Source organism: Ciconia boyciana, chromosome 8 (assembly GCF_034638445.1).
Source record: "Ciconia boyciana chromosome 8, ASM3463844v1, whole genome shotgun sequence".
NCBI classification, from domain to species: domain Eukaryota; kingdom Metazoa; phylum Chordata; class Aves; order Ciconiiformes; family Ciconiidae; genus Ciconia; species Ciconia boyciana.
In genome coordinates, this window is record NC_132941.1 from 59,037,536 (window position 1) to 59,049,159 (window position 11,624).

General features: G+C 37.5%; 1 protein-coding gene across 2 annotated transcripts in view; it reads right to left on the reverse strand.

Moving 5' to 3' along the window:
* HSPA12A (heat shock protein family A (Hsp70) member 12A) overlaps positions 1-11,592 on the reverse strand; it is a 107,832-nt gene extending 96,240 nt beyond the window's left edge. Inside the window, exons 1-2 of one of the 2 annotated variants that reach the window (XM_072871736.1) lie at positions 11,362-11,592; positions 7,238-7,285 (exon numbers count right to left, since the gene is read on the reverse strand). The gene's annotated coding sequence lies outside the window, so the exon portion shown is untranslated. Of the gene's footprint in view, positions 1-7,237; positions 7,286-10,802; positions 10,926-11,361 lie in introns of those variants that run through there. The other variant, XM_072871737.1, reaches the window with a different exon arrangement.
* Between the last annotated feature and the right edge of the window lie 32 nt (positions 11,593-11,624).

Consider the following 11,624-nt stretch of genomic DNA (forward strand, 5'->3'; position numbering starts at 1 on the left):
TTGGAAGGGTGTCCAGGTCTCAGATATTTTATGTCTACTTCCCATGAACATGCCCCAATCCATCTTCCTTTTATTTCCTTTCAACCCATTAGCTCCTTCTTCCTCCAAGGGAAGCTACAATATTACATAATTAAAGGTAACAGCACTGGGGCTGTTTCCTTAGGCCAGATAAAGACTATGTTACCTTAGGTTTTGGAATTTGCTTCCCCAATCTATAACAGCCATATGTTACCAGTAACACTTTTGTTCCACAAAAGAAAATATTTTTTCATTTGTTAGGAAATCATTCCATTACATTGTAGCTGCATGGACTATCACTTATGCCTTTTATAATAAAGTACAAAAATAATAAGAGATTAAAATAGATCTTCCACATAAGGTACTTGGGATGAAGGTGCTGAATGAAGATGTTGGTTCAAAACCCAACTCATCAGACTTGCTCTGCAGCCCATGGAAGTTTATCAGCTTTCTCAGATCCACATATTAGAAACTGGAATAACAGTACTGTCATTTTCTCACACATTGGTATACTCAGCGGTTCTGGTCCTTGACTGTTTCCAAGCCACGTAAATGCCATATCAGGGAAAAAAAAAAACAAACTTAGCTATGCACCTTATCCCTGTTTGTTCAGTTTGTTAAATAAGCCAACCTTCCCCCTCAACCCTGACCTCAGTACAAAGGGAGAAGCACTGCACTTCTACACATCACCTGACAGGGAAAACCAGACCATACCTTCAGACTACATCAGATGCCTCACAAATCTCCCGTTCTGTGACTGAGACGCAGCAAAGTTTGTATCCAAAAAAGCCAGAATAAGGCTACACCAAGGACATACCTCTACCCCACAGTGCAGATGCAACCACTGTTAACCTGTTTAGTTTCTTTACAGGAAACTTCTATCTTGTGTTTGTGCTATGCCTGGTATAAAAAGGTCTGACTGGGATTCCAGGACCTCTGCACTAATAATAATATGCATACACAATAACGAGATTTGTACACACAGAGAAAACAAAAAGAATGTTACACACATACATGGTACACATGAGTATGCTCACACACACAAGGACTGTCTGTTCACAGGATGGGTAAAACCCTCTCCTTTGTAAATGCTTTGGGATCTATAGATTATGTCATGTAAGTTCTTACTCTCTTTGTGTGTGTGTGTATGTATACACAAACAAGTGCTTTCATTCTCTTTTTAAAAAAGTATGTGTAGCCTTCGAGGACACCCTAGAAACATCAAAACAACATGGACTTCTAAACATAGATTTTTAAAGCACAATACGAAGTCTAGAAATCTATGTAGGAAGCCTGGCTTGACCTTTTGACTCACCTGTGAGAGCAAGTGAGCAGCTAATTTTGGCAGTATTCAAATCATTGTTTACCAGTGAATTAAGGAAAACAAAATCCATATCTATCTTTCTAGAGCAGAAATAGGAAAAGATAAATATTAAAAAATGTATTTGCTGACAATAATCATATGGTGACTTGCCTATCGTAATGATGCAGTTTTTTAGAGGTCATTAGCTTAAAAGCAGTACTAGTAAAAAGAATAAACGCCCTTTAGAAATTTGCCCAAAAGGCTGAATCATACAAGGCTCCAAAAGTTGGTAACAGTAAGGTGTCTATATCTGACCCCTTTTCCCATCACATGACTATTTTCCAGCCTAGTTTTTCAGTATGGCTTCTCCTCTCCCACTGGGAACTAGAGGGGTGGGTGAAGGGAGACAGAGGTGACAGCTTATTGAAAAGCTCGCGCTCCCTGCCTAGTTTTGGCACATTTTCTGCAGGTGCCTCGCACTATAGCCACAATAGGCTCTGGAAGAGAGGATTCAGACCTGTCAACAGCTACAGGAGGCAACTCCACAGCTTTGGCTTACAGGCTAACTTCATTGTCTGCTGTTCTGAACCCTGCAGCACAGGCACCCATTAATGAGATGAGCCCCTTTTTCCTCTATTTGTTCCTCCCTCTGTTTCTCTTGCCTTTCTGTAATGATTTAACTTGATTGTATTGGTTCCTTTCTAGTGGGGACTGCTCCAATGATCAGATAAGATAATTGCCTGTAGAATACTGCTCAGCAACAACTATTACTTCCTTGGCTGAAAATGTCAGAGCAATTGAAAGCTCTTAGTGAAGTTCAAGAACAAGGATGCAAAAAAGAAGCAGTTCCTATATATGGGTGTATCTGTGCATATATAGCAAGTTTGCAGTAGCCAGCTCTCCGGGATGATCTTGCTTTATAAGCACCATTTTCTGCATATTTTATATTTTCATGACTTTTTTAAGAAGCTAAACAACACATACACACACACCAATTCACATAAAGAAGTATTTCTGTCATTTACTTTGGATTTGTATGTAATTTACTTCAGCTTTGGAAGACAATAGTATATAATCACCTCTTTTGCATTTTCCCCACTTCCTATTCCATTTCTTAGAAACCAAACTAATGCAATTTCTTTTTAATCTTAAAATATTGTCTGTATATTGTCTGTTCAGCAACAGAAGATGCTGAGGGAAAGCCTGGAATGTCTCAAAAAAGTGGGTGGAGCTACTGAATAGTGCTGTAAGTTTAATGCCCTTCTGATTTACTCGCTTGCTAGCAACAGTGACTTGCCAAATATTCAAACAGGACCATGTTTTGTGCTCTGTAGCTTTATGAATTGACAGCTGACAGAAAAATGCTACACCAAGAAAAGTCATATAAATATCACACTCAGAATCTAAGTACAATTAAAATAACATAAATAATTGGACCAGTATTTAATTTGTTTCTTCATCTGAAACACATGCTGTCACTTCTAACAAACACGTGATGTTACGCACTGATGAACAATTCAAGAGTGCACCCAAAGACATCATGGTTTTTATCACTAAAGTGTGCAGGCTCTAGAGATTTTGTATGAAATCAGGATCTCCATTTATTTGACTGACAGTACAAATAAGCAAGAAAAAGCCTACACTTGTAAAAATTTACTCAGAGCAAAATTAGAAAAAATGCACAAAGCCTCATCCTTTATCATTTTCCAAATCACATTTTTTCTTTACTACATATGCACTGTCACCAACAATACACCATCACAAAGTTATAACCATCAAATCTTTTTACCATAAATTCCATAATGAATAAATAGCTTTTGGAAGCTTCTTAGCGTTTTGCAAAAAGGATGGAGAGCTGGATCAGCAGCTGGATCACTACAGGCTATTCATATGCTGAGTTGCTGAGGAACCACCATAGGGAAATTCCTTACTCTTTGGTAAGGAACTCCAACATAGGCAACTACATGATGGCTGGTTTATGTAGTATCACAAGATCACAAGCACCCAAACCAGCATGACTGATAAAATACCTGGAGAGATCCAGGCTCCAATTTTGCAATATAACTGAACCAGACTTATACTAGTTTAATTACATGAAGTAGAGAACCAGATGCACAGGTTGTTTATACATTGAATATTTCAGAAACTGAACTACCATATTAGAACTAATTTCATGGTTACATTTTGTTATACAGAGCTACATGCAGTAGGGCTTGCTCCCTGATAAACTGAATGAATTATAGTATAGCTATCCAATTAAAGTAAGCAGTGATTTCTAAAGTCCATTACATAACTTATTCAGAATTACTTTAAAGCTTTTGCTGGATGATATAATGTTTTACAACAGTGAAGTAAAAGGATTCAGCAGATGTGTGAAATACCGTTTCCTCTTAATCTTTTCACAAGTATATTTTGAAAACTCGATAATTGCAACAGGCTCAATTTCTTCAAATATACAGTCCCACAAATTGTTTGTCAAAAATAGAGTGGAAATTCTATCTAAAACTTCAACACCAAGAACTGTGACATCGGAAACTGAGAATAACTGATCTCTCTTTCTGTCTGAAGCTTAGGGTAGCAGTCTGACTCTGGAGCCCTTGATAAAAACTCACACTTCTAGAGAAAAGCTGGAAGTGGTAATTGCTACTGGTGCTTGTCCTGAAACAACATGGCCTTTCAATGAACTCCCATTACAGCGCAGCCTAGTGCAGTAGCTTCACAAACACTTCATGGTAGTCCTGAAAAAATGACCATTTATAAGTAGGAAACACAAAAGAAAAGCTCTGCTATCTTCTGACAAGTAGCCAGGGCATTTAAGATGTTCCTGTGCTCTTTTTCTTGCTTGTTATAGTCAATGCTCACAGAATACGTGTAGAATTAAAACACAAAACTGCTAATTAAGAGCTATGTTGTTTATTAAGATGTTTTGCTGCAAGCAGGCAGCAATTCATCTCAAATTAAAGCCTAAAACACTTTCAACTTGTACTTCATATGCAAAAAACAATGCACTGCTCGGTATACAGAGGAGGTCAAGAGTAGATGATCCAATAGTCCTTTGTGGATTTAAGCTTGTAAGTGCTAGGATACCATTTAACTTTAAAATAGAGCAATAGTAAGCACTTCTCAAAATAATTTCATTGTGTTATTTACTTATACACAGCTTGCACTGCCAGAATGTTCTAGGTTGTGTGAGATTGACCACTTCTCTCCCCATGAATGGAGCCAGTAACTGAGTATTAAGAAACCGGCAGTCAAAAAATGTAAAGGTTTTACACTCTGACAAATAGAGTTGTGTATATTTGGTACTATTCTTGGCTTGATTACTAGACATCAGCAGTTGACAATAAATATATCCTCTTTCTTTGCTAAGGAAAGTGGTGATTTTTATGATGGATGTTTGGCCACATTAGGTGTACTGATTGCTTTCTGGCTGAAGTCCGATGAGTTTTACACACCGTCCTTCTCATTGCTTTAATTACGTTTCACAAAATGTACAATTGCAAATGCACTATCCTCCTCCAGTTCTAGAGGGTTTTCTGTCAAAAAATTCTTTCTATCAGTTCCTCCCCTCATGTTGCTTTCAGTAGGTATTTGTAAGAAACGGAGACTAGAAAGGTCCTGTATCATAGTTAAAGGTACATTCCTATCAGTGCAATACACAGCGAGTAGGCAATATTTTCAGTAGATAACATGCATGGTTTTTAATAAATATACAAGTCCTGACAGAAATTTAAAGTCTGACACTGAGTTCTATTCTTAAGCACAATTCCAGTTATGCTCCATCAAACCATAATCTTTCTTACATTAGTACAATCAAATACATCATGTCATAACACTACAACCAAACTCAGCTATGCAATTTCCATCAGTGCAATTAACGCAAGAAAGATATGGACTTACTGGAGTAAGCCCTGTGCAGGGCACAAAGATGATTAAGGGACTGGAGTGGCTTTCATAATAGGAGAAGCTGAGAGATCTGGAACTCTTCAGCCCGGAAAAGAGAAGGCTCAGGGGGCTCTCATCAATGTATAGAAATACCTGATGGGAGAGAATGAAGAGGAGGAAGCCAGACTCCTCTCAGTAGTGCCCACTGGCAAAACAAGAGGTAATGGGCATAAATTTAAAAATAGCACATTCAATGTAAGACAATAATATGCTTTTTGCTCTGAGCATGATCAAACACTGGAACAGGCTGCCCAGAGAGGTTATGGAGTCTCCCTCTGGGGAGATATTCAAAACCTGACTGGACATGGTCCAGGGCAACCTGCTCTAGCTGACCCTGCTTGAGCAGGGCAGATGGAGTAGATGATCTCAAGAGGTCACTTCCAGCCTAAATGACTGTGATTCTGTAATTTACATCATAGTATAGCTTCAAGAAAGAAAGACTAAGTTTTGTGAAAACTCACTTGAGAGCTGTACCCTTGTGCTCTAGGAATCTGAAATATTGGGTTAATATCAAACAGCATTTTCTTCGAAATGCCGTCATGTTAATTACCTTACTGCTATATTCCTCAATCATTATATAGAACCAAAAATATTTTCCAAAAACAAGTCACATTCAGAAAGATAATATTTCTACATTTGCCCACATGTATTTAATTCTTGAAACCTGTTTATCAAAGTTTAAAGAAGAAAATAAAGGGAGGTTTTATATTAGAAACAATTACTATCTCTATGTCTGCATCAGCCACTGCTTAATTTTAGAAAATAGGGCTATTTGAAATCCAAACTAATCCCCTCTGTGCAGATGCACCATGCCTGACTATTTCCCCGATAGTCACATCTTTTCCAAAACACTGCAAACCCACCAGACTGACCTCATGTTCATAGATCTCTTTAATTTCCCGCCATTCTGTAAGAAATGCTATGGATTCACAAGTCTCATTAACTTTCAGTGGAAGTCAAAGGTGTTCAGCCTTGCTCAAAATCTGCTGCTTTGAGACAAGCCACACAACTAGCTTTTAATAAAATTCTACCAGTACACAGAATTTATAAAAACAGTATTTTCTGGATGAATACACCCCCAAGCAGTAATGCCAGTCAATAGATTCTTTTCCTTCAAAATAAGGTATATTTCATTGCATCAGCTGGATATTATTCAAACGTATGGCTGAATATCTTATATGGAACTGTGAATAATATGTATTCTTCAGAAGTCATACTCTGAAAAGCTTTTCAGTTTACAATCACATCCAGCTTCAAAAATGTGCATATTTTTTAAGAATATGTAGGAGCAATATTTCCTTTTCCTTTTTTTTTTTTTTACCTGAGTCTTGAACTGAAGAAAACTATTAAAGATAAGAATAGAAATAAGGGAAAATAGAGAATTTTATCTCCACAATTCACACAGCATTTCCTTAACCTCAGGGGAACTATTTAAATCTTGTTTATAGCAAAAAGTAGGATCAAAATGGTCATAAATGTAATACGACTTTCATACAAGATCTGAAATTTCTGGGGGTGTGTGCAAAAAATACCAGCAACAGGAGGCAAATTTTTTTGAAAAAATAACATATTTTTGAATTAAAGAAAACTAAATTAGAGCAATGGAAAAAAATGAAGTCAGTTATAAATTCATCTGATCTTATGGGCTTATCCCAAAATGATAGTTAAGCTTTTGCTCCAGATGGTGCAATAGTGTTTGTGACATCCACTTTGAACTGCAATCTAGTTATGTGTCAAGCAGGAGAGTCCATTATTCACAGCATCAGTGCTGGGGAAAGAAGGTTAAAAGTTCAAGACATGCCCCAAGTGATTAAGGTTGTAAAAATCAGGAGATATACCATGGGGGGAAAAAAAACCCGCCATTCTTCCTTTTCTTCCATACTCAGTTTCTCCCAAAACCTGTGTGTAAGCAAAAAAAAAAATCACGGGATTCAGGAAAGTCCCAATTCTCAATAGTAAGCCAAAAATTACCTTTTTATTTGAACTCCTTAAACCCCTCTGCTACCAGCTTCACTTTTCCTGGAAAGAAACAGAAAGGCTTTTCTTAAAATCTATCAGCAAGTTACAGGACTTGAGAACTCAATTAACACTATTTCTCACTCATTGCAATATTCACTTCAACTGTTACATACTTGTAAGTAACCTGGATTTCAAACTTATTTTTCACGTATCCCACAGATCACCAGTTTATGCACACTAGTCAGGTTTTACTTCTCAGTCATGTAAGCCTTCGATCTGCTAACCAGTAACAGATAACTTACAGATTGCTTCCAATCACTCCAAAAGTTTCTGTATTTGGAACTGCAAGTACTGCTTCTCAAACAGTTGAGCAAATTTTGGGGGTCTCTAATCCAATATAAAAGGAAAGAGGAAGACGCAAAGCCTGAAGGGTGAAGCTAAAAAAATTTAGATTAAAAAAAATCTTCTGCAAAATTCTTTATAGTGAATGTAATGAATGAAAAGATTTACCAAAAAAAGAAAAAGGTGCTTTAGTGCTTAGAAGCTTTAAAAACATATCAAATCATTCTTTTCAGAAAGGTATCTCATTTCAACAAACAGGTCAGAAAAGTAGAAAATAGTAATTCTCTCCTAATTAATACATTACTTTTTCTGTCTGCTGTTTGAACTGCAGGTTCAGACTAGAACATCAAGAAAACCATTCTGACCATAAGAAAAAAGATGATAAACAAGAATAAATTCCGCTGATTTATGTAAAAGTAAGTTTTTCTTTAGCAGTAATTACCCAGCCTCAGAACTAGAAAACTCGAGTACATGTTCCCGCTTTTCTAACTCTCTGTTCACCTCTGAGTTTGATTGCTGGTTTGTGTAAATTGCAAATGTATTACGGCCACATTGCCACATCATCTTTGAAATTATATCAATACCTCATATGCAGTAACTGATGTATAAGCACACATTTTTATTTTCATGTCACAGAAAATATTTAATATTAATTTCACAAAGCCTGATAACATTCCAACTCTGTATATATTTGTAAGTGTACTAACATTTCAGAGTATGATATTGACAATATACTGACAAAAATCCCTATAATCCATCATGTCAGGGTCCCTGAACTAGGTAGGCTTCAATAATGCCTTAAAGCTCCTAACAGTTACTTCAAAGTGCACGCACAAAGAAATCATGTAGTAAACTCCTGATATCCGAGACTAAACCTAGCATTCATCAATAACCTGTGTATTACATTAAAAAAACTACACACTACAAAAACCAGCTATATCACAGAGATTTGAGGACAATCTTCTGTAAACTCAAAAATTAGCTCAAAAACTTGTCTTTAAATAGTGTGCATTCCAAATCACCTTTGGAGTTAGAATGATAAATCAAAGCCTATCAACTCTCACATTTTAGTTCAGCAGGCTCCTTTGGAGAAGGCTAGGCTCACCCTCGCACAGCAGGAGCTGAAAAGACCCACAGGAAGAATCCTCAAACTTTAGGAAGAAATTAGTACTAAAACCCACTCAACTTGAAGTAACCATTGGAGCGGAGAATGATTACTCAAGGCAAATGAACTCTCATATGAGTACTCTGGAAATTAAAATAATAATGCTAGAGGGAAAAAAAAAAGACCTAAATAATTATTAGAAATTTCCAAATATCCAGTACATATATTACTCAAGTCCTTGGAAGCTTTTTATCTAGACTCAAAGCCCAATCTAAATGTTATGTTCAGCCACATCCTAGGACAAAAGCTTTTTTTTTACTCTTGTACATAAAGTTATATTTAGCTTTGTTACTGGAGTTTATCCTTTGTAGAATACAGAATATTAAGAATTAAAAGAAGACTACAGAAGCATTTTAGGTGTAAAAAGAAAAAACTAAAAAGCCTTTTTTATTTAAGAAATTAAAATTCCTCAAAACCAGTAATGTACTTGTACAAGAGTATTTGTATTGCCAAGCTAAAAAGGCAATCCTGATTTTATTGGAAATGTCATGCAGTTTTTATGTATTCAGACTTGACTTCAAAGAAGACCCTGTCAGTGGAATGAGCACACATTACTCTTCTGTGAAATCCTACAAGAACACAGATGGCAGCAAGACCATGATCTTAATTGATTTAAGGGGCAAGTTTATATCTTTAAAGCAACATTTTAGAACAGCAAAAAGCAAATCCTTTATGCGACACTTAAGCATGCCGTATTATACTTGGTTTTAGAGTGCCCTGGATTAGCACCATATATAAATACTCAAGTGAGATGCAAAGCACCTTGTGAAAAAAGGAATGCACACAATACAATATCCTAAATGAGGAATAGCTGATCATAATTTATTTCCTGGCACAAGAGTTATAGTAAAGGCAAGAGGTGATAAAAAATTATGTACAACTGTTCTCAAAAGAAACACAAGACCCATTTCTCTATCCACCCAAAATACTATATGATCTAGAAGATTTGGGGACAAAATCTGTTGAGAAGACAAAATATGGCACTACTGGAGACCCCTAGGAAAGTGATGACTGCAAGCCTAAACAGCTGGTTTTGTACATTTTAAATGTACATGTTGATATAAGTGAAGCATCTTCATTGTTTAAAAACAAAAAAGAACTCCTATAGAGTGTCATCTGTACCTGGTCATTTCTCAAAGGCCAGAGTCACACCAATCACATGCTTTTCCTCACTGGGCTTGTTTCTTGGGGCTTGCTACATATACTTTGATTAGAGAGTTTTTAATTACACTTTAGCCTGTTAGCACCATGGGGCCAATAAAACTAAGAGAAATAGAACTAAATTTTTTTCATTCAACACAACTGTTAACTAAACACCAATTAATTACACCCACACAAGCCTAATGAAGATAATGGGGTTGCAGAGAGTTCACTGATGGTATGAAGTGGCTTGCAGTATCCTAACCTTAATCAGTTAACAACTTCATAATAGGTAGGATCATAGGATAAGCCATCCTCTTTCTACATGCTTACAACTACTATTACTGTTAATGGAAATTACATGGCAATACAGATAATTCATGTAACATTCACTTGATCATGAACCAAAAATAATAAATACTTGAGGGGAATCCTTACTAGTATTTCAAATGGTTTATGAAAAAAAAGAGTGCAATGTTATTATAGTTAAATAAACTGAGTATCAATCTGCTTCAGCTCATTGCTTTCCTAAAGGCAAAGCTGACAAGTTCTTTTTCCCAGACGGCTGATGAATACTCATAGAGCAATACATGAAGCTGTTTCTCCACAATGCATTTTATTTAGAGCCTTTTAAAAGACAGAAGGTGGGAAACTGATCTAGAGGCACTTGAAATGTATCAGAAAGTACAGCACTTGCGTCAGGTTGTATTATCTACAGTATGATGATGCTCTCAGAGAACCGCACCAGCACCGTTACCTCCAGAATTCTGTTCTTCCAGGAATATTTTATTAAACCGGAGCTTTGTGGGCTAAGCACATGCATGCGACAGGGATCTGGGACTACTCCACTACTGCCACCCGGTCCACCGACCGTGCAAGCCCCTCCTGAGCAGTGATGCACCCAAAGGAGCAGCCACCCACCGCACTAACCTGTGCTGAATGAGGAAAATCTAACGAGGTATTTGCTGCCCACTCTCCTCAAGGAACGGGTAGTGTCAGTTTAGAAACTTCTTCCGAGGAAACAGCTTTAAAAAAAGAGGGTTTAACTCTCTGGAGAGGTACCATACTATTTCTGAAGGATGTGAAAGGAAAAGAAAATTATTCAGTAGGGATTTTTCTTCATTATCACCCAACCTAGAGAAGTGAACATACAATGAGCAAAGGTCTACACATATTGATTTTAGAGCTGAGGAAGTGTGCAGCTAACAGCTTTTTAAGTATCTCCATTTTCAGTTACTTCAACAAAATTACCAATGAACAGTGTAACAAAGTGAAAGTTTTTGTAGGCAATTGCAGGCTAAAAATGATCATTTAGGTTGTGAAACGTTTCTTTTCATTGAAAGTAAAGGGCTTTTAAACGCAGAAGTAGTTACTGGGGCATTTTGCAGCGTTATCCTCACTAGACATTTCACAAACCATAATCTGTCTCTCTTTCAGGACGATAATCTTACACAATTTTGTCGTTCACAGACTTAAAACTAAAGAGTACCTGCTCGAGGCATTCTGACTTGGAAGACCATAACCAGCCTCTGAGGGAAGCGCGAACACCGCACGGCATTAAGAAAACCAAACCAAACCACCCCCCGGCTCTCCAACCGAGCCCGGGGCCCAGCAGCGCAGCAGGGGCAGGGTGTTCATTAGCGGCTCCGTGGGAGCACAGCGCCGTTTACCGAGGGCCCCCCGGCCGGGCCGGGCCGGGCCGGGCCGGCGGCACCCTGACGGGACGGCTCTCCCGCCCAGCGCTACCGGCGG